This window comes from Ursus americanus, chromosome 12, assembly GCF_024610735.1.
Source record: "Ursus americanus isolate L20-20 chromosome 12, mUrsAme1.1.p, whole genome shotgun sequence".
In the NCBI taxonomy this organism is placed as follows: domain Eukaryota; kingdom Metazoa; phylum Chordata; class Mammalia; order Carnivora; family Ursidae; genus Ursus; species Ursus americanus.
This window is the reverse complement of record NC_142138.1, coordinates 30,753,530-30,777,548: the sequence shown is the minus strand read 5'-3', so window position 1 is coordinate 30,777,548 and position 24,019 is coordinate 30,753,530. Positions and strand designations below refer to the sequence as shown.

The window sequence follows — 24,019 nt, the reverse complement described above, 5'->3', positions numbered from 1 at the left end:
TTTTTTACTGGGAAAAAGGATTTAAAATGCGATGTTTTAATCCTCCTCCGCCCCAAGTTCTGTTTCCTAGCTAGAACTTTAAACTCTCCAGGGATAAACTCCAAGTTTCTTTTGATTGCATTATCGGCTTTTAGGATCGCGTTACATTCAGTATCTATTGATTTAGTCAAATATCATATATTGAACACCTTAGTGGTTCTGAGTATAGCCTGAAGTCAAACATACATAGGTCCAATTCCACTCCACCACTTACCAACTCTTAGGCAAGTTACTTAAAATCTGAGCACCAGCGTCTATCTGAAGAGTGGAAATAAAAAGTCATTTTTATGTTACAATGATAATAATAAAAATAATATTTATCCACTTACTAGGTACCCACTTTGTGCCAACCTATACTAAATAGGTTATATATCTTGTCACTAATTGTCAGTTATCCTGCAAATGGGTATTATTATCCCGTTTTATAGACGAGGAGGCTGAAGCTTAGAGATTAAGACTTTTCTGAGATCACTCAGCTGAAAAGTGGTGGTGGTCTAGGTCTGTGTTACTCCAAATCATGAACTCTTAGCTGGCCCATTGGTAACTGCAAGAGAATTTATCTCATCACTTAATACATGCCTCCCTTCTTTGATCTTAAAGAAGATGCTGCTTCCAAATTTTCATTCCATAAATAGTCTTACATACTTAGTACATCTCTAGTGGTATTATTTTCCTTTTACTTTAATTTTGTTAAATTTGTTGAACTCACCAATAGCCCAGGTCATTTTTTGGATAGATTTATTGTTTCATCTGGCCATAAGTAGTACATACTTATTGAAAAAAAAATTTTTTTAAAGCTAGGGATAGAAATGAAGAACACTTCAATTCCTACCTTCCAGGTCATTATTAATGTGGGATTTTTCTTTCTCTACATTTGTAATATTTTTTAAATATTCAAATATTTTTGTAAAAGTAACTTTTTTTTATTGCTCAACTCCTGGATTATTTATTTTATCTTGCTCAGGATCACATCTTTCCTGCAATATACAACAACATAGAAGGCATTCTGTAAGTCTTTTCATCCTTTTTTAAAAATCTTTTCATCTTAATTTAAATGTCTGCTTAATTTGATTTGATTGCATTTTTAAAATCTATAATTGTTCACCACCTAGATAGGAAATTCTTATCTTGAAGGCAGATACTGTCATTTCCTTGAAACCGTTGGAGTGTTTGGAGTTATCCTCTCCTCCTAGAAATGCCTGCTTTATTGGTGGCATGGTTACATAAAGATCAGTGGTTATGGATAAAAAATTTAAGCTTGCTTGTTAGAGTTCTCAATCTTCATGATCTCTTTGACCACCTTCTAAAACATTGGTAGTAACTTAAATGAATTGGAGCCGGTAGAATTGCCAAACTCTCTTGATTTTGGGAAAAAATGCTACTCATAGACCTGAGTTGCATACATCCTTAATATATAAGGGACTTGCACAAATCTTTAAGAAAGAGCACTGCCTAACAGAAAAATGGGTATATAAACATGTTTTATAAAAGAAGATATATAAACAAAAAATATAGTATTTTAATTGACTTCCATTAGTAATCAAAGAAATATAAATTTAAATGACTATAATTACTTTTTGGAATATTGAAGATTCAAAAAATTGCTATAAGCTAATGACTATGATGAGACAAACTCATGCTGGCAATGGAAAGCAATTTGGAAATATGTATTGAAAACCTTACTCTTCATATACTTTGATGCAAACTTCCGTCCTCCAAAATCTCATCTAAGAAAATAATGACATATACAGACAAAAATTTAGAAGCAAAATGTTTATTATGGTGTTGTATAATAAAAGAAAAAAAGGAAAATAGCTTCAATTAGAACTAGTGTTAAGTAAAATATGTATATTTTTATAATGAAATATGATATTTATATAAAATCCTGAAAGTAAATGTCTGGTCAAAAATTAAAAGAGGCTGTTTCTGAGTGGAATGATTATGTGCTGATTTTTGATTGATGTCTTTCTACTTCTTACATTATCCTTCCTTTCAAATCCTCAATAGCAAAACAAAAAATGTTTTTTATAAAGCAGTATACCAGAGCATTGTCCATACTGTTTATCACCACTTACAAGTTATTTTGGTCATGTTGACTATCTTGGAAAAACTGTCCTGATTTTGTTTTCTTCCTGTCCTTATTTGAGATGAGGAACTGGAGTAGCTGGTCCTCAATAAACTATGACATTTATAGTCCTCAGTGTTCCTGCTCCTTCTGCTCTTGAAATGTTCCCCAAATCCCAGTCTGCCTTTGTTATTGCCCTCAGGACTGGAGTCCTCTTGAGACCCTAAGGAAGTATGCACCCCCTCCCGTCTGCTAGGTAGAAGGGCTAGACCATGTTTTTACCTAGAGGCTACCAACTCCCAGCTACAAATCAAAGTAATTGGCTGGAGTTGGTCAGAAATAGTGGAGGGCACATTTCTCAGAGATAAGAAAATGATGAGTTGGTTCTGTCTGTGCTCATCTTCCTACGCCTTAGTTCTTTGTCTCTAACATTACGTCCTTGAAGACTTATGGGTTTCTGAGATGGGGAGAGTTGAAGAAAGTCTTTGTTTCATCTGGTTCTGATCAGAACACTATATTTGTTATAGAAATATTTAAGAGACATTAATAATCAAGATGAATTGTGTTTTTGAGTGGTTGCTATCACAAGACGCCTAACAAAATACTGAATTCCCGAGACTGCCAACCCAGCCAAAATGCAGGGATGCTGACAGTATGCTGCTGGGCAAACCGGGTGTGAAGATATTTCCCTGCATCATTTCATATTTTATATTGATGGTGGGCAACAATCCTTTGTTTGTTCTTCCAACCTAGGTGGTAATGATTAAAAAAAACCCAACACCCAGTAACATTTTTTTACAAAATGCTCTCACATACAATGTCTCATTTAAGAGAGGAAATCAGCATGGTGAAGTGGAAAGAATTCAGGCTTTGCATTCAGACTGACCTGGACTTAAATCCCACTTCCGCCACTTACTGCTTATGAAGTTTGGAAATACTGCCTACTTTGCAGTTTTGATATGAAAATTATCAATCACATGTATGACTACCTGATTTGTTCATTGTTTTATTCACTATTCAAAAGGCATGATGCTTGTTCAACTTCAGTAATCGAAGAAATATAAATTAAAACAATATGCAGTATATAGGGAACCAAATTAGGCACATTGTTCCTTTTTACATAAAACTTAAAGTCTAGTGTGTTTAGATACACATTAATCAAATGAGAACAAATACATTAAAAGTTGCCACTGTGATAAATGCTAGACAGGTTAGTCTCACGATCCTGGTCAAGTAGAAAGCTGTGGAAGAGTTCCCCAGGGAAAGAGGGGAAAGACAAGCATTCTAGAAGAGAAATTGGCATGGGCAGTGGCTGGGGAGTGTGGCAAGTGAGCAGAACAGAGAACAAAGGGCAGGGTGACAGGTGTGCCTAGAAAGATGCGCAAGTACCACACTGCGCAGGAACTTTTGGATGAGTTCATGAGTTTGTCTTAATCCACAATATTTCCTGTTGAAAATTGTGACAAAATTATAAAAACAAGATTAGAAAGGACCCAGAGAATATGCAGTTATACTAGTCAAAAGACTAAATTAGTAGCTCAGGAGCGAGATCATAGTAGCTTCGACTAGAATGGTGATGGTGAAGAATGAGAAAAGTGGATGAAATCCAGAGACATTTAGGAGGCAGAATAGAACTTGGCTATGGAATGAATGTGAGCATTGAGAGGAATATCTACAAAGCTTATTAAATTTCCAGGGGCTCCTGGGTGGTTCAGTCAGTTGGTCAAATGACTTGATTTTGGCTAGGGTCATGGGATCTAGCCCCATGTTGGGCTCTATGCTCGGCACAGAGTCTGCTTATCCCTCTCCTTTACCCTGCTTTCTCTCTCTCTCTCTCTCTCTCAATCTCTCTAAAATGAATAAATAGATAAAATGTAAAAAAAAAAAAACAACAAAACAGAAAGCCTACTAAATTTCTGGATTGCATAACCCAAAGCCATAAAAACAAGGTTGAATGGCAAATATTGGGAGTTTTCTATTTGGACATGTTACATCTGGGGGACCTTTTGATATCCAAAAAGAGATTTAAGTAGGAAGCTGGCACACAGTCAACTTTTAAAAATTGAATGTATTATTAATCATATTCTATAAACATTTTATAGTCACAATAACACAAGAAACTGTCCATATCCTGTCCCATAGGTTACTATGTCCTACAGTGGACAGGGTCCTTAGTTTTGGACAACTGAATCCACTCTAGCTACTTGTAGCTGAACAGTATTTATTGAAGAAACCTGGCTAACTAAGAAAAAAATCTGTAAGAGAGCCAGAGGATTAGCCTTGGATACTACCTAGTGGTGAGCAATTCAGGCTCACTCAGGACAAATACCCCCAAACACTCCTGGACTGTTCAGTACCTATTAAGCTTAAGAATGGGACCCCAGAACCAGGTAGCACCAGGAGAGCAGATATCTCATCTCCGTCAACTGCTCATCAGAAAAACTGAAATCCCAATGAGTTTTGGTATGCCATTGCACATTGCTCACTTCTGCATCCAAAATGTGGGAGACTTTGTATGATGGATGTAAATGAGATAAAATGCCAGCATTGTCACTGCAAAGGAATCTAATTGGACTCTGGTTCAGGAAAGCAAGTTAGGAGAAGGCTGAATGGGTTTTGAATGAGCCAACCTACAGTATCTTTCAGGCCACCATTTGGGCCATTTTCCATTCAAACACATTTCTCTTCCCATCATTAAACTCATAAACAACAGCATGTTTCTACCTAACATAGCACAGCCATCCCCCACACAAGCAAACCAGGTCCACCCTACCTTTTAGATGGAAAGGGGTGACAGGGCAGAGGCAGCTTTTTGCCTGTGAAATATCCATTGTTTTCTTCTTTCTTTCTAAGCCTGATTTTGTCTGGGCTGGTAATAGACCCAGCTTAAAAAAAAAAAAATCAACATTTCTCAGGCTCTCTTGCACATAGGATTGGCAGTGTTCTAAGTAGTGAAATGTAGGTAGAAGTTGCTGTGTAGAATTCTGGGGACTTTTTTTTTTTTTTTAAAGGGGTGAGGACAGATGCTGACACTTTCCATTTTTGCCTTAGTACTTCCTTTTTCTGAAAGGAAGTGCCTGAAATGTGGATGAGCTGGGAGATGCTTTAGTGGCCATCTTGTGACCACCCCCATGAGAGAGAAGCCCAGATAACCATAGAAGCCTCAGCCCTGACACACGGACACCTCTGGCCCCGCTCTGGGTTGCCCTTCCAGGCTTACTCTCACATGAGAGGAGAGTCAGCTCCCAGGTTTTTATAAGCCATTGTCTTTGGGGGTATTCTAATACAAGCAACCAAACCCAAATTTCTAACCAAAATGTCTTCTCTTTGGGCTCTCATAGTCCCTCTTGCCTCTTCAAATCCATGTTCTACACCACAGACAAGTGATCTTTTAAAATGAAAATGACTGTATAATTTTCTCATTCAAGCCCCTTCAGTGATTTCTCATTACTTGTAGAAATAATTCTACAATCTTTAGATTACCTGGTCTCTGCCTACCTCTCTGACCCCATCTCAAGGCACTTAACCCTCCTTTTTTTTTTTTTTTTTTAAGATTTTGTTTATTTATTTGAGAGAGAGAGCTTGGGAGCTAGCACGATTGGAGAGTGAAGGGATAGAGGGAGAGGGAGAAGCAGACTCCCCACTGAGCAGGGAACCAGCTATGGGACTCAGTCCCAGGATCCTGAGATTATGACCTGATCTGAAGGCAGACGCTTAACTGACTGAGTCACCCAGGCACCTCAGGGACTTACCCCTCCTTCACTAGGCTCTAGGTACACCAACTTTCTTGTCAGAAGTTATTCTCAAATGCCTGCCCTTAGCAGGAAATGGTTTTCTTCTGTCTTTACTTCCTATATACTTATTAGATTGTAACTTTAAATATCCCTTTACCATATAGGTCTATTCTGACCCCATAATTTAAAATAAGCCTCCCCTGTTAATCTCTCTTACTGTGCCATGTTATTTTCCTTCCAGGGCTCTTATCTCAGATTGTATCTACATAAGCTTATTTCTTTACTATATGTCTCTCATTTGATCTTAACTCTATGAGGGCCAGGCCTCTATCTACATGGTTGATACTTACTACTGAGTACAGATCCTTATACACAGTAAATGTTTAATAAATATTGGTTGAATGTTAAATGAATTAATCTACCAGACTCTGCCAACAGCAGACATGTTTAAGCAGTTCAATCTTGTGCGTGTTCATAGTCACAGAGAGTCAAATAGAGTTAATGAGATGTTATTGTGATGAAGGACCTTAGTTATCAATAGCCAAACACAAAGCTGGAAGCGATCAGAGAGATTAAATGAGTTTTTCAAGGTTCACGGCACCTCCTTCCTCAAATTCTAAAAAATTCTAGAATTAGATAACTAACTTGTCAAGCAACTTTTATTCATGTAGTTATTTTAACAAACATTTATTGAGCATTTACTATGTGCCAGACACTAGGCTGGAGAGAGGTATTAGAGATGGAAGACATATCTTGCCCTAGAAGAGTACATACACAGATGTGGAGACAAGTATTTCTGCAGAAGTAAGTGTAGTATCCTCTGGAACCACCAAATTGGGGCACCTAATGCAGCCGAGGAGTGTAAGAGAAGGCTTCAAGGAAAAGATGACATGTGTGTGATGTGTCGAAGATATATAGGCATTCTATAGGTTGCTGGGCATGGAGATGGGCATTTCACCTGGAAGGGACAGCATGATACAAAGACATGGAAATTGAAACAGAAAAGCCAGAGCAAAGTGGAACACTTCTGGGAGACGCAGTTAACTCCCAACATTCCCTTGTGCCTCCGCTCAGCCATCACCACACTAGGGAACTCTCTTGACTTGGTTGTCTGGTGTTTTCCGATGGTAGAATGTACCGTACTGTATTATGATTGCTCATTTGCTTCTCTGTTTCCCACACAAGACTGCACAAAGAAATCTGTACTGAATATGTGCTAAAGGGATATTTGAGTTTGGGCAAGGACCTGATTGTGAAAGGCATAAGCAGGTGAGTTATGTGCCTGGAATTTTATTTTTGATAGATTACTATATCTGAGGAATTGCGGGCAGGTCTAATTCAGAGGGGCTGAAAATGAAGGCAGGGTGAGCGACAGAAGGATATTGAGATGAGAAACTATTTTTTCAGATCCACTTTATGCTTAAGGTAAAGTCTCTTCTGGTCACTATCTTAAAAATAATTTTCGTTAAAAAAAAACCTGGGGCGAGGGGCACCTGGGTGGCTCAGTCGTTAAACGTCTGCCTTTGGCTCACGGCGTGATCCCGGGGTTCTGGGATCGAGCCCTGCATCGGGCTCCCTGCTCGGCGGGAAGCCTGCTTCTTCCTCTCCCACTTCCCCTGCTGTCTCTCTCTGTCAAATAAATAAATAAAATCTTAAAAGAAAAGAAAAGAAAACAACCCTGGGGGGGGGCACACATGACCCAGCTTATGTCATACATCTCATAGAATGTCAACACAAATCCTTATAAGTCATTCCTTATTGCGATTTTGTAGTGGAATTCTGTAAGTAATACTGCACTTTCCCGTGCTTCCCCTCTGATGCCCAGTCTATCCCCCACCTTCTTTTCCTCTTCATCAACAATGGAAAAAGTCATCTGCTTTCTAAACTCAGCCGCTTCTCAAAAATGGCAAAATGTGCTTTCACTACTTGCCTAAAAATTCTCACATTGTCTGAATTTTTCATTCTGTTGATAGCTTTTGGGCTTCTAAAATATGTTTTTTCTCTTCTTGCCCCAGCCTTGTCCCCACTCAATAAATGATGTCCTGCGCTGAACTGCTCTTTAAATGTTAAAATTTCCCTCCCTTCTCTTCCCTGTCTACACAGAACATTGTCATTGTCATTCATCTCCCAAGCTTCCAGTATAACCAGTACATCTAACTTTTAAATCAATATTCCCTCCTCTCTGCTTCTTTCAAATGAATATATCATAGATACCTCAAGCTCAGTATATCCTAACATGATTGCATCATCTCTCTCCTCCCCATACAGCCTTCTCTTCTCCTGTATCCTTTATCTTAGGTAATAAAATCATCATACACTCAGTCAGCCATGGCATAAACCTCAAAATCATTCTCTGCTCTTCTTTCGCTCTTCCATACACTCCCGAAAATCCAGTTAATCACCAAGTCTGATTAATTTTGTCTGTAAAATAACTTTCATATTGTGGTTGTAATGATCAAAATTGTCCAAAAATGACACTGGAGGCTCACCTTCATTGTTTGGACAATTTGCTAGCTGGAACTAGAGATCCTTCTTTCAGAAAGAGGGGCTACACCCAAGCCCCACTCCCCACGGATCAAGAGGTTTTCCCCTTCTAGCAAGGCCAGCTGCCATCATCTCATGGGCCCAAGCATTCTAGGCTTTGAAGAGCTAGCATTCCTGGTCAGTTCCCAACTCCAGGCACCTCAAGTTCAGACAGTCTCATACTGGGCAGCCTGCAAAGCAAGGCTATTTTCTCAAGCTTGTCCTAGAAAGACAGAGACCCATGGCTGAGTGGGGGGCATCTTTTCCACTGGAACATAGACCGAAAATGCATGTCCAGCTGAGCATAAAGCCCAGCGTCCCTTTCTGTGGAACCATGTTAAGATCCAGAGACCTTCACCCTTTCTTGACTTCTTGATCCAGCTTGTAAGTTATCCTTTCCCCAGTGAAGGCTGTTCCTAAACCCTTGCCATATACCCTTATAAAATATATCCCAAACCATTGTAAAGAACAGGAAAGAAGCCACAAGGGACCCAGCTGGCATGTCACAGTTCCTCTCTATCTTAAAGCAGTATCTTTTGTTAAATCCTCATTACCTCTCCCCTGGAATACTGCCTGCTAACTGAACTCCTGCCTCAGGTCTTGCCCCTTTTCATTCTAACCTTCACATACTGTCTCAGGGTAAATTTAAAATGAAAATCTGATCACCTACTCCCCCCTTTAAATCTTTTAGTAGCAACATAGGGCCTATAATAGTGTTTTTCTTTCAAAGGAAAAAAAATTCTTTCAGACTCCCAGTGTTGACTTAAATTATTTATTATAATATTAACAGAACCTATAGATAAATAAGCCTAGTATAGTATAACTTCTTTTTCTCATAGATAATATACAAATCTAAATCCAAAAATAAATACACAATTGAATATAAACAAAACTATAAAGCCAATACAATTCTAATTAACAGCATTAATTTAATGTGAAAGATTAATAGTAGAAATACAAAGCTAAATCTTTCTGTATTTCTATGTTCTTTCTTTAATCTGTTTCTGGATCTTAAATTTAAACATAATAAGGAGGACAACTTTATTTATTCAAGGATGCTGCCCATAATAGTATTAAGTAACATCACCATATTTTTTACTATTTTAGTATATTCAGACCACCTATTTATTCTAATTCTGCCTGTATCATAATCATCAATTGTCAACTTTAATGAATGGTCCCTTGATCCCTCTGAAGCTAAATTAGTAATTTAAAAGTAAGGTGATCATTATGGCATATATAAATCTGTATTAAATTATTACTTAATCCAACTATTATTGGACTTGTGAATGGGAAAATCATATTTGAAGTTTTTTGTTTCTTATTGTTGTTGAAAAATATTCATGGCCACAACACAGAACAAGTGGAAAGATGTCAGTAAAGACTGGAAATGACTCATTCAAACCATTTTGAAATGACCATAAATCAAAGTTTCTATCATTGTTTCCATTTTGTCTTAAATTTAGAAGTCTATTCAATCTAAACAAAAGCACCTTTGTACAGTGTCCCATGATGTTGCATGGCCTTTATTTAATAAATCTGTCTCAGATCATTTGTTATAAACCAGAAACACCAAAGGGCACGTCATTCCCCCCCATGCAATATTGTTTTTATGATCTCACATTAGAGCCGCAATTTACTGTCTAACTAAAATGAAAGTCATATTCTAAGATGTGTTTTATTTCAATTATCAATGAGAAAGAAACATTTTTTCATAATAAGTGATAAAATAATTCAACAGAAACACAATGAATTCAGTGTAGGACAATTGTCATTTTGCCAGCAGGCTGTGGATGTAACCCCATAAAAGCAAATCAAATCACTAACACATCAGAAGTTGAAAACTGTCACTTTAGGTCAGGGTTGCAACCTGGTGGTACAGTGTTTTGTTTGGCCTGCACAGAATTGTTTTTTACAATCAGACTTGAATACTTTTTAAAATGAGGCAAGTAACTGGGGCTTCCGGCCTGGTAGACACATAGAAGTGCTGGGAGAGTGGCGCCCTAGTGGGCACGGAAGCTACACTCCCTTTCCATACCTCACCCTCTGCATCTGGCTTGTCCATCTGGCTCTTCCTGAGCCATGCCATTTTATAATCAACCAGTGATCTTGGCCCAGCAGAATGGTGGCAGAAGAAGAAGGGCCTTTCTGCCATCAACAAGGTAGTGACCACAGAACACACCATCAACATTCACAAGTGCATCCATGGAGTGGGTTTCAAGAAGTGTGCCCCCTGGGCACTCAAAGAGATCCAGAAATTTGCCATGGAGTGAGATGGGAACTCCAGATGGACACATTGACACCAGGCTCAATGAAGCTGTCTGGGCCAAATGAATAAGGAATGTTCCATACCATATTGGTGTGCCATTGCTGGAGGATGAAGATTTACCAAACAAGCTCTATACGGTGGTTGGTTACCTAGGTACCTGTCACCACTGTTAAAATTCTACAGTTAATGTGGATGAGAATGAACCACTGATTGTCAAATAAAGGTATAAAACTGCAAAAAAACAAAACTAAAACAAAACAAAAGTTTGTTAAAAAGAATGTGACTTGTACTCATACGTTCATCTGCATTAAGTAAAAAGCAAAAAAAATAAATAAATGAGGTGTGTGATCTCTAATATACCATTGGCTCTACCACTCTTGAGTGTTTTATAGCCAGTGCGATCATTTATCTGCAGAATGGACTCTACTGAGTATTCAACTCCCAGAGTGGATCTAAGGTGACAGTGTAACCATGGGCAACAACTATGGTGGTAGTCAAAATGACACCGAATATATCTATATTCATTTTAGGGCTTTTGTGTGTTTGCTTTTGTTTTGTTTTGTTAATTTTTGTTTGTTTGTTTGTTTTGTTTTGTTTAGATTCTCATCCAAGTGGGAAAGAAAAACCTTCTCTGGGAGAAAGTTCGCATATGAAGTGTGTGCCCTCACTTCTTCTACCCAAAGGTAAGGACTCCTTTGAGAAATACTGGCCTAGAGGATAAAACCAAATTTCTTAATTGAATATTTATTCCATTTTAGTGCCACCTTAGTTGTTCAACAGACCTTCCCTCCTCTCTTATCATATACTCTATCTTCCAGCCAGATCAATTGCTTGGTTTGTTTATATTTCTGTACTTGACATTATATTTTCCAAAAATTGAAGGCCCAGGATAATGATACTTTTCTTCAAAGAGGATTTTTATTGACCTCTGCTAGGGGCTTGAGGCAATACTAATCTTGGACAACATTCATCAGAATTTAAGCTTTGAGGTTCCCTGGACCTAGTCTCCATAAACCCAGGCTGCAAGTCCAGCAAGGTTGGCTTATTTCCGGATTCTTTTGAGACTAGCCCTTTAGGGTCCCACCTTCATGTGGAAAGATTGCTAGACTCCCCAGATGGGGTGGGTCTTAAGGTTTTATTTTTTCCCTCTCTTCTTTCAAGGCCCCCAGAACCACAACTAGGTTCTGCAGCTGTTTCTTCCAAATAGGCAAATGTACTTGGGTCAATAGCGGTTTTGGATGCTGGGCTTCCTTCTCTGGATCCTGAGCAACGCCTAGACTGTGGCCAAGTCATTCTTGGGGTCTTGTTAGCTCTTAGGTGCTTTTAAGAAGATGCTTTTTTATTTCATCCCTCCTTTTTGTTACTGCAGCAAGAGGGTTAATTAAAATCACTTAGACTGTCATCATTAGAAGAAATTTCACTAAAAACTTCTCTAAGTCATAAATTTGGTCATCTCCAGCACCTAGTACAGTGCAAGGCATGAAGTTGATGCTCAGTAAATGTTTGCTGTTGAAAGAATCTGTAGCAACACCTAACCTAAAGAACTATATTAAGGAAAAAAAAAGAGATAACCCATGTAAAAACACAAATTTAAGGTGCCACTGGATAGGTCTAGCTAGACAGGTGTTGTGACCTGTCCAACATCCCAAAGCCAAGTGTGGGAAGAAATAGAAATGGAAATCAGAATTCCTGAGTCCCACTCCAGGGTTCTAGGAGAAACAATGCTCTAATGAATAACTGGCCTATGGTCTTAGAAAGGCAGATCTTCCTGGGAGTGATGGAGCTCATTGCTAATGGCCTCCTGTCAGGACAAAACTGTTTCAGTGCAACGTAACTGCTTCCCAGGATCTCTCTGGCTGCACATAAATTGACTGTCTCCTCTCAGCCTGGCGATACCGCATGGCAGCACAATCCAGTGAAACAACACACCAAATAAATGGAACGTGTGTAGCACTTTTTCAAAGAACAAAAAGGACAAAAGGCTGGGAGAAAGGCAGTCTTTGCCTGGCCACTCTCTCTGCCTTTAAATGGAGCCTGGATCTATGTTGAATCTGACTGGGGCTATATGGTGGAATGTGATAACAGGTTTGTTGTTGTAGCTTGAAACTTTCATCTATTAGTCTTGTGCTTCACTTGTGAAGCATGTCTTAGCTCAGATCCGCTCATCTCCACTTGCCTCAAAAAGTCTTTCCTGAGGGCATGCCATGTGCGCTGTGCTGGGGGCTCAGGGGTCAGGAATGTTGGTAAGACACACACAAACTTCCTTCAAAGAGACTGCAGCACGTGTAGACAGACACAGGAACACAATTACTATATCCCAAAGCATTTCACTATTGGTGTCCCCAAAGAATTACTTCTTTGGGGTCAGAGTGTGGGGCTATTTCTGCAGATGGGCTACTTCAACGGTTTTGGTCATAGATTACATGTTAGATCTTCAGTCCATTGAAAGTTAACACCAAGAGCAAACACTGATTTCTGTATTAGGCTTAAATTGAACTCAAACAGCGCTGACTACAGACTCAATATTTCTTAGAGCATGTGTGTGTCCTTCGGCTGGGAGTCCATTCTATTTCTCTGGACCTGATTTCTCCAACTGCCGGAAGGAATGAGTGTTCTTAGTTGAAAATTCAGCCCTAAAGAGAAGCTGGAGACTATGCAAATCTTTTGAGAAATCTGTTTCTCACCAAATTATTCATTCACTTCTACAAATTCAAAAGCTGGGATACGTTTCAGGGAAGAAAAAAAAAAAGAAGAAGAAATCTGATCAGATAAGCTTCCATGCTTTCTAGCTTTTGGGCACTAATTCACTCTGAACTGATCCAGCTTTCACCGTCTAATATTTCCACCCATCTCTAAAGGGTATAAAGAGGAGACAGTTTCTTGATTTACTGGTCAGGCAATGATGGGGAAAGTGTGTGTGTGTGTATGTGTGTGTGTGTGTGTGTGTGTGCGTGTGTGCGTGTTGTGAGGGTTATGGGAAAGACAGTGGGAATAAAACCTACCTTGAACAAAAATAATGCATATCTAAAGTGGATCTGGCATTTGACACTGAGCAGGATGAATTTTCTGCACCGTATTTGATATAAATGGGAAAATGGAGGGAGGGGAATGGTGCTGTGTCAGCATATGGATTGCAAATGCAATAAAGATGGTATCTGAAACTAAGGAGGGGAAATGGGAAACAGTTTAAAACACTCTGAGTGGAAAAAGGAAAAGCAGGGATAGTTGTCTAAGCGGACAAAAATAAATGTGAATCAGAAAAGGAAGGAAGCAAGAGAGGAGGGAATGGGAAGAAAGAGAAGGAGGATGGTGGACAGAGAGAGGCAGAGAGAGACAGAGGGAGACAGAGAGAGACAGAGAGGGAGACAAAAACAAAGAAAAAGACTTGCTTTGCTATAGACACTGTTCAGTACTTACCAAGTCTTGACAACAACTCTGCAAAGTAGACACTATCCCTATTCTACAGATGAGGACACTGAGGCTTTGGGGATACAGCTAGCTGGCCCGAGGTCACACAGCTAGAGTGATGGAGTTGGAATTTAAAATTAAATCCACCAAACTCTGAGGCCTGTGTCCTTTCACTTCCCCGTGGGGGCCCTTGAACGTGTTCTGGGGAGTAATCCTGTGCTCACAGTGGGGCAGAGGATTAGAATTCTGAACAAAGTGCTTTCTAATCATTTTACTGTCAGAGGGCCTCCACTTTACTTACTACCAAACTCCCATTTTTCCAGTGTGAAAGGAGGCCTTTGCAAAATAGAAAAAGTGCTTTCATTCCGGAGAGAACCCTAGGAATAAGAAAAAAGGAATCCGTAAAGAAAAGCAGTGGGGGAGATAGCTAATACCACTAGTTTCATTCTCATAAGGGAAAAAAGAGACATTTTAGAAAAGATCTATTGTGTGAACTTGAAAACAAGAAGTAAGGTCAGAAGTGCTGTGGTGGCAGGTCCGTGGAGGAAGTAGCCACTAGAATAATAGCCTTGATTGCAAGCCAGTGTTAATTAGGCTTGTGGGCTCCAAATGAGCAAAGAAGATTGAGCTCTAACCATCAGTTCCCACATGGATTTTTTTTTTTTGGTAGTAAAAAAAATTATTTAATTTTCCTTTCATGTCGTCCTTCTGAATCCTTGCATTAATAAAATCACCTTTAGTGGAAATATCAGCAGCAAGAAATATAAAATACTAACAGCAAGCCCACAAGAAGCAGCTAGGAAATTGACACCCGATTGCCAGACATATTTTACAGCTTTGCTCTTTACCACGGATCAGAGATGATTTTTCTTACGGAGAATTTGCAAGTTTCCAGATGCATCAGGCTGAAGATCGCCAGATCTAGCGCAAGCAAGTGCCTGCTCCATGCCTGTGTGAATCAATGAGAAGAAACATGAAAGCAAGGGGTCTCGTACCAGAGGAGGAGGGTATAGCATTCAGGGAGAGAGAAGAGGAGAGGACTGTTTACCCTTGGTTTACTTTCTCTGTAGGCTGTACTTCCAGTTCTTGACATTCATGAACATTTTTTGCCTAATGTCTGTCTTCCCAAATAAAAGGAGAAGCTCCATGAGGTTGGGGCTATTCAATTAATCCCCATGTAAGGCACCATGTAGGGGTTAAAAATTGGGCTATGGAGCTAGGATTACTGTGTTCACATCCCAGCACCACTACCTATTAGCTTTGTAGCCTTGGTTGAAAGTTCCATTTCCTCAGCCACATTACAGGGGTGATCATGGAGACAGACAACATGATTTAATATTTGTTGTAATAGCGGCTGGTACCTATATAAACTAGATACACTTTTGCTGCTATAATTATTCTTTATAGCCGTATACCCAGTACCTAGCTAGTATGGTGCTAATGCAGAATAGTTTTTTTTTTTTAATGAATGGATAAGTAAGTGAAACAAAAATTTTATTTATTTTTTCCTCTTGGAAGGAAATAATTTTCTTCTGAAGTGATTAAGAAGCCCAGATTTGCCAGGCTACCTTAATTTTTTTCCAAATGCTGAAATAAAGTCAAAATCAGACTAAATGCCCAAGCTGGTACACTGAGACATTTTCTTCAGGTATCCATACTCCTAATGATTCTAATAATATTCGTAACTTCTGTTTCATGATTGTTTACAGGGCAATTATGTCCATGAAAAGGCAATTCACAGCCAACCCTTGAATATATTCTAGCTCTTTGTGAACATGCTTTAGCTTTACTTCCAAATGGGATCACCGTGGTCCCACTGGGAATTCTGTAGAACAAAGAGCTCCCCTGTTTAAAACTACCTTTGAAGCCAATTCATTATTCTTACCGTGAATGTTAATGTCTTTATCCTTTTTCTCTTTCCCTCTTTCCTTGAAGTTATATTTCAAAATGTCTGTGGTGGAGGATCTATCTGATCAAGGAATGAGTAATTTCTCTCTGATGGCGGTACAGAGGCTGAGTGGACACCACTGTTTACTCACTGATGTGACACCATCATTTAACGATTCCTACAATATGAGATAAGGCTAATAAATGTGGAACATCCTAGTATTTCGGGGTGGGCTCTCATAGCTCCAGATAGCTTTAATAATCTTTGTTGCGTGCTTCTTTATTTGAAGGCCATTCTTTTAAGAGTGTCTCTTCTCCTGCACTGACACATCCTAAGAGATGGAATAAGGTTGTTTAGAGGTGCTGCCTATTGTTCGTAATCACTCTGAGTTCTAAACCACGTATACATTCTTGGTGACCAGTGGCACCAATGTCACCACCATGGCACGTATTCTGGGACTATGACTTCTTGCTTTTCTGGAAGAGTGTTGTCAAATAGCCTATGACAGGAATCACTTTGAAGAATAAGGCCTAATAATGATGAAAAGTCAGGAATGACGTACAATGTGAGGGCCCCGACACGGCCTCAGCTTGCTCAGGGAAGACAGCAGGGTTCATTTCAATATTTCAGTTATTATCAATTTTGTATTTGGCTTCCTTTATGAGTTATCTTAAGTGATTGAAGTTAAACTTTAAATGTGTCCTCTATTGATTTTTACGAATTAAATTTTTTATTTTGAAATAATTGTAGACTTACATGCAGTGGTAAGAAATAATACAGAGACACCCTGGGCATCCTTTACCCAGTTTCTCCTAACGAGCATCTTCGAACACTGTAGCACACTCTCATAACCAGGATGTTGATATGGATACAGTCAAGACACAGATCCATGCCAAGGGTCCCACACACCCACTTCCTCCACCCTCCTTTATCTTAACCTGTGACAATCAGTAATCTGTTTTCCATGTCTATAATTTTGCAATTTCAGGAACATTGTATAACCAGACTCATACAGGATGTCCATACAGGATGTTAATCTTTAGGAGAAAGAATGCTGTAGCCAGGGATGGAGATAAAAGTTAAAAATCACGGTCCTTACCTAGTGCCACTACTAAGTAGTGCTGTGACCTCAGCAAAGTCATCTAATCACATCTGCAAAATGTGTGAGATCTGATGATCTCCAAGGTCCCTTCCAATTCAAAATTGTTCTGATTCCATGACTCCCATGCTCTCCCACCTGAATGCAAACAACAGGAGGGCAGGGCTGGGGCTTCGGGAATGAGGAGGGTCACTGTCCAGGCTTCTTTCTCTGAGGATGTTTCCAACCGTGTTCTCATCTTTTCTACTAGAGGGTCACTATTGGATACTCTGCCATGTAAAATCTCTCTCCATTTTCAAATATAAGAAGTAGTAGAATATTCAGGGATTTTTCTCCCTGCCCTTTCATTAAGTGGGGTTATAAAGGCCTCCCTGAAATGCACGAACATAGGAAAAGCATAAAACCTTTATTCAAAACTTCATCTTCTCTCATTCTCCATGAATGCTAAGAAAGACACTGGGGTCACCTACATCCAGGGACACCTCCTGGTCATAAGGAGTCCCCGCGGGCTGCAGGCTGCAGTGGGTGGGAGGGCAGGCTGTTAGCTGCTGTTGCTCCACTGGCAAGATGTGGCAGTTCAGGGCGAGCTCCACGGTGTCTGACACGCGCACTCGTATGGGGGCCCAGGCGTAGAAGTGGTTTGTCTACTGTCACTGCCCTGAAAGTCTTAATAATTTTATCTTTGGACTTATATTTTAGAAGTAAAGTTTCGTGGAATAATGGTGTAGGTGTGTAGGTAGAGGAGGTATGGGCAGTTTGCGTGTTCACTGGTGTGGTTTGACACCCCATTGACACACAGCTTTCCGATGCCCCACCAGCACAGAATTCTGGGGGATACACCATTTGTGGGTGTCAAGAAGACTCAAAGCCAGTACGGGGTAACTGTGGTACATCTATGACTGAGTAAATGGGCTGCTGAGCCCCAAGAGGCCATGCTTTCCTTTCAAATCAGAACTTGCTTTGAATACTGCAAGAAGGCAATACATGAATGACCGAGGAACCTTCTCATATCCTTTCTCACTTGTGTTACTTCCCTAAACTTAAGCTGAAAATGATGACATAAAAGGAGGGTTCCTTTAATTCCCACTGCCAGTCAGTCCTTCCGTATTCATCAGCAAGTCAAAGGCGGAATGTGCATGTACCGAGGACTGAAATAAAAACAGTTGTGTTGGTTTTGTGCACTGTTCTCACAGCTCTGGGAAGAACAAAATACATATATGGATAAGCCATGGAATATGAATTGTGTGATTTTGGTGATTCTGCATATCAGTTAAATGCTCTGATATTTGCATTTAAAACAGGCATTGTGCAATATCAATATAAATAGTAAAATTCATCATAATGTCAAATTTTAATTTTTTTTTAACTTGGAACCACATTAAATAGAAAAGAAACTCCATGATGAACCAAGAGACAGATCACAGAAGAAAGGAGAAACTTTGTATTTGAGTACCTTTAGTGACACTTTCCCCTGTTCTGTATAAGAAGCCCCACATTTTCATCTTGCACTGGGCTCCCAAGTGATGCTGCCAGCCCCGGGTGGTCTGACGGTAGGGAGATGCCAAGCACATGCAAATAGGGAAAAGCTTCCTTAGATGCACTCATTGATTTTTTTCCATTTAAAGAAAGAAAAACCAACTTGGCTAACTCAATCAAAATATTTTTATTTTGTTTGGGAAGGATACAAGCTACCCAACAGAACTGAAGGAACAGCTGAGAAAATAGGCTCAGAAAAAGCAGAAATCAGGAAAGTTCCAGAGCTGCAGGTGTGGGAAGCAGAGGTCAGTCATGTGGGTATCACAGTTGGAGTGACTCTCTTCCAGCTGGTTCTCTCTGCCTCTGCAGCTCCACTCAGCACCTCAGTCTGGAGGGGAACTTCATTTGGTCCACTGTGGCTTGCCATGCAGTTTGACAAGGGCAGATCTCCTTGACTGACAGTACCCCAAGGCTGCACACAGTGAGGAAGAAGTTATTCTCCAGATAGAAATCAGGGCACTGTACAGCAGTAAGGGAAAATGCAAGCAGAGTTGCAAACTCAGCAAATCCTCATTGCCCCAGAGAGACCTTCTGAAAACGGTACTGAGTATCTGTACCACCAAAATATTTGCCTGAGTATTTGTGCACACCAAAGTCCTGATTTTAATAATCAGGTAGATACCACCAGTCCACATATCTATGTATGACAAAACTTGGAGAGATTATTTTTATTTATTCCTTCATTACTCATGCAGGAACTCGTATTGAGAGCCTGCTACAAACCATACTATGTCAAATATTATGGGTCAGTGCTGGTGATGCAGTTGTGTGAAAGACAGACGTGATCCCCACCTTCAGGGAGTTTGTAATTTAGAAAGACTAGGATGACAGCTACAGGATTATCAGAGATTATGTGATCCTAATGAATACATGTTTTATCACACACCAACACCTGCGAATGTACACACAAAGGTTGTACCGTTGGATTGTGACAGGCAAGTCTAGTAAAAGGAGCTTTGATTGAATAAAGGACAACATAGAATCTTTGAGTCACATGCAAGGGGATTTCTCTGATAGGGACATAGCCCAGTTAGAGGAGAAAAGAGAGTTTAGAGGTTATCTTGTCCCCCTCTTCGGCTTGCTTCTCTTTCTCTCTTCTGCTTTTTTCTCTCCCATCCCATATAGCAATGACTTGAGGGGACCCCTGGCTTATCAACTTTTTCATCATTTGAGGAGTCAAAGGTGGGCCCCAAGGTGAGGTGAGTGTGAGGCCAGCCCCTAGCCTTGACCTTAGCCTGAAAGGTTAAAGTATTCGTGAAGGTCTCACACATACCAGCTCAGTTCACCAGTATGGACGACCTGAAAGAAAACTGGAGCAAAAGCCTAGCTGGTGACAAGGAGTTTGTATTTTTCTAAGCTTTCTGTTGGATCTCTCTATTCATTAGAAGCTTAGCTGGGGGCCAGGCTTCAGGGACTTCAGTTCTTTGCTATGAAAGTTTAGAAAGGGCTATCAGATTTTATTTTATTTTTTTAATTATAATAATATTTTTTATTATATTATGTTAGTCACCATATTTTAAAAGTCCCTAGTATGGCCACGATCTTAATTCCCTTTAGGTGTAATCTTTAGAAATAGTATTACCAAGTTTTCTTCCTGCAGAAGACTTTGTAAAGTGCTGGCCACCTGATTCTTATTAAGATGGTACATGAAAATAATGCCAAGAAATGTGCCTTTTTGTCCTCAGAATTTCCTTGAAGATGATTGACATGTTTCTTAGACTGTTGGAGGCATCTACAGTCTTGAAAAGAATGATAATTGTTGCAGCTGAAATGCAAAGAGGAAAAAGAGCCAAGTAAAGGGTTTTTGACTTCTGTTCTAGGCTATTGGAGCCCAGAGCAGAAAGAATTTTTGAAAGGCAAAACTTTTGAGTTAGAGAAAATTCATCAAGAGAGGATAGGCTTTGAAAATCACAAGAACAGCCCTCAAGCATACAGGACCTAAAGATTATGCCAGAATATCATACAGGGAAGGGAAACAAAAAGATTCAGATGATCTTGCCTCCAGGGGCTTGACATGAAGATCATTGAGACCTGGAGGGAGTAGAAAGTGGAATGGGGCATGGGCTTAGAGAAGGAGCTGGGACAGGAGCCCCACATAAGGGAACCACAGGCAAGGGAAAGGAGGCAGCAACAAAAGATCACTTTCCCCCAGTGCAGTGGGGCCCTGTGGAAACCAGAACAACCCTCAGATCATCCCTTAGCATTCCAGGAGGTACTGTCCAACATCTAGCCCGATGGGACCCTTTTAGTAATGGCTTCCAGCACACTTGTTATTGGGTTGTTCACCAGAAGTGAGGCTTTGCTGAGCCCCCCCACCTGAGCTGTCCCACGTAGACATTCCTCCATTTTTCAACCCCTCTGGGACACTCCTAGTCCCTTAATTAAGTGATGAAAATGTCTGATGTTGACAGGCATGTGGGTAGTGTGTAGGGGAACATGGATGGATTGCATAGTAGAGAAACCCACCCCAGTGGTATAGAGAATACTTCACAGTCTTACTTTGCTTAGAGCTGAAGGTCTGTATTTTTATAATCTGGATGATTTAGGCCCTCCCACCTATGTTTTGTCTTCCCAGTTTTGCTACAGTATAGGAGATACTGTTTTGATTTTTTTTTTTTTTTTAAAGAAAGGTACCTTTCTGATTTTTTCCCTTTTGGGCAGAAACATGGCTCCATGTATTAGACATTCACCTCTGGTTGAGAGCACATTCAATTCAATTTAATCAGTTTCACCAAGAATGTATTGAGTACCAATTCTAAATCAGGCACCATGCTACTTACTGGTGATACAAAGTTGAATGAGACATGATTACTTGCATTCACGGCTTGGCTAGAGCTTAGTTCTGTGTAACTCCTTAAAGATCATGCTGTTCATTAATATATTCCTGTTGCCACTGTGGGGCAACTGGTAGACATGAAAACATTTCAGTAAATGAGTCTTTTTTTTTTTCTTTTTCTTGGCTGCAAACTGTCACTTGACCTATTCGACAGTGACTAATATGGCCCTTTAAAAGAGGTTAAAGAAGGTCTTTGGTGGCTCCGCCTATTCTGTTTTCTTTTTTTGCCAGTTCTTACCTTCATCACTCAAACTTCTCAGCTCTGAAACCCTTTCCCATTCCCATGACTACCTCTTACCCCACCTGCCTGGCACTGGGTCAGACTCCTGTGTGCTCCCAAAGCTGAATTCCTATTGTCTTGGTTGTTCCCATTTAGCTCTTGGAGACAGCTGCTTGAGGGTGGTTGAGTGGGTAGCTGGAGGCTGTCCAGCTCCATTTGGCTTGTGCTAATAATTTAGAAGGTTTTGTTTTATTTGTTTTCCATTCTAGATTTTTAAAATGGAAATATGCTGAGTGGGATGGAAAGGTAGCAGGTGGGTGAGGCTGGAAGAATGAGACCGGGTGCATCATTCCTGCCACCTGTTAGGCTGAGAAATTCATTCCTTTCTCTATTGTGCTTCGTCTCCACCATCTGCCAACCTATATTAGTCAAGACTCTTTGGTTACAAGTAACAGGAACTAACCTGACCTCATTTAAGTGAAGTGGATGTTTATTTTAAGGACATAGGAATCTTTCACAGGACCCAAGAATAGGTGGACCTGAGGAGGGATTTTGAATGAGCACCTGGAAAGTCTGGCTCACTCCCTTTTTTATCCCTTATCTTTATTTCTCATGATTCACTGGCTTTCTCTCTCTCTTTCTCTTTTTCTATCCCTGTTTCTGTCTTTGTCTATAGATTCTTTTTCTAGGTTTCTTGTCCAACATGTAGAATGTGGCCACCTGAGAACATCCAAATTCAGATGTTACATTTCTATTCAGCTTCAAAGACCGACCAATACTTCTCAGTCCCAGTTCTACATCCACATCCAATTGGTAATATTGGTCTGGTGCTTATCTCTGGTTGAATTAACCAGGAGGAGAGGTGTGGGGACACATAGTATGAACTTGCTGGAAAGATCCACTTCTGTGGACCAAGAGACAATCCCCAAATAAGGGAAGATAATTGAGACTATAGGCAGATTTACTAGGTATACTTATCCCTAGAGATGTGCTATGTTATATGCTTTTTTCCCTTTAGATCCATCCGGTTCATTATTTATAAACCTTTGCCACAGGAAGATGCCATCTCTGTAATTCTTCAAGGCTACCCACCTGCATCCAACCAGATTCATATGGTGGCAGGCATTGAAATTCCAGTGGCTATGGATCTCCGCATATTAACATCTTGGTCTCCAAATTCTCAAGTAGTTGGTTTGTCATTCAAGGTGCTGAGGCCTGATAATGTCTGAGTGTCTCTGCTCAATTAACTATTGAGTATTCAATGACAAAAATAAAGAAACAATAGCTCCTTAGATTTCTGGACCCTCACTTCTCCTTCTACTTATCAAGAAAGGGCAATAGTGGGGGCGCCTGGTTGGCACAGCGGTTAAGCGTCTGCCTTCGGCTCAGGGCGTGATCCCGGCGTTATGGGATCGAGCCCCACATCGGGCTCCTCTGCTGTGAGCCTGCTTCTTCCTCTCCCACTCCCCCTGCTTGTGTTCCCTCTCTCGCTGGCTGTCTCTATCTCTATCAAATAAATAAATAAAATCTTTAAAAAAAAAAAAAAAGAAAGGGCAATAGTGATATTTGGAAAGTCAGGGCACTTGAGTTAGAGCCCTGACTCTGCTGATCATCCATAGACTAATGTGATCATAACGTCATTTTCCTCATTTCCAAGTAGTATAAAAATGTCCACCTCAGTAATTAATTCAGGGACTTGCTAGATACCTATTACGTGCCAAGCATTGTGCTGGGTTGGTGATACAAAGGCTTTGCTCTCATATATTTTACGGTATAATTTGAAAACCTACATTAAGAAGAAAACATATTTTAATTATAAAATACATATTTTATAATTATTACAAAATATTTTAGACATAAACGGAACTATAAAGAATAATTGAGTGAATATTTGTATATGCATGATCAACTTGAGACATAAAATATTCTCATGGCTGTTGGGGCGCCTGGGTGGCACAGTGGTTAAGCGTCTGCCTTCGGCTCAGGGCGTGATCCCGGCGTTACGGGATCGAACCCCACGTCAGGCTCCTCCACCATGAGCCTGCTTCTTCCTCTCCCACTCCCCCTGCTTGTGTTCCCTCTCTCGCTGGCTGTCTCTATCTCTGTCAAATAAATAAATAAAATCTTTAAAAAAAAATATTCTCATGGCTGTTGAAGTTCACGAACACATCTCCCACCTTTCCCTTTGAATTAACCACTTTATTTAATTCAGTATTTATCATTACCATACATTTCTTTATGTATTTATGTTATAGATTGAATTGTATCCCCCCAAATATTTTTAAGTCTTAACCCCTTGTCCATGTGAATGTGACCTTATTTGGAAATAAGGTGTTTGCAAATTGTCAAGTTAAAGAAAGATTATTAGAGGGGTGTCTGGGTGGTTCAGTTGGTTGAGTGGC

General features: G+C 40.0%; 1 long non-coding RNA gene across 1 annotated transcript in view; it reads left to right on the top strand.

Annotated features, from left to right (window-relative positions):
* The window catches only part of LOC148109165 (uncharacterized), a 160,189-nt gene that overhangs the window by 51,708 nt on the left and 84,462 nt on the right, over positions 1–24,019 (top strand). The window contains exon 2 of the long non-coding RNA XR_015726201.1: positions 11,230–11,313. This is a non-coding gene — a long non-coding RNA (uncharacterized LOC148109165). The remainder of the gene's footprint in view (positions 1–11,229; positions 11,314–24,019) is intronic.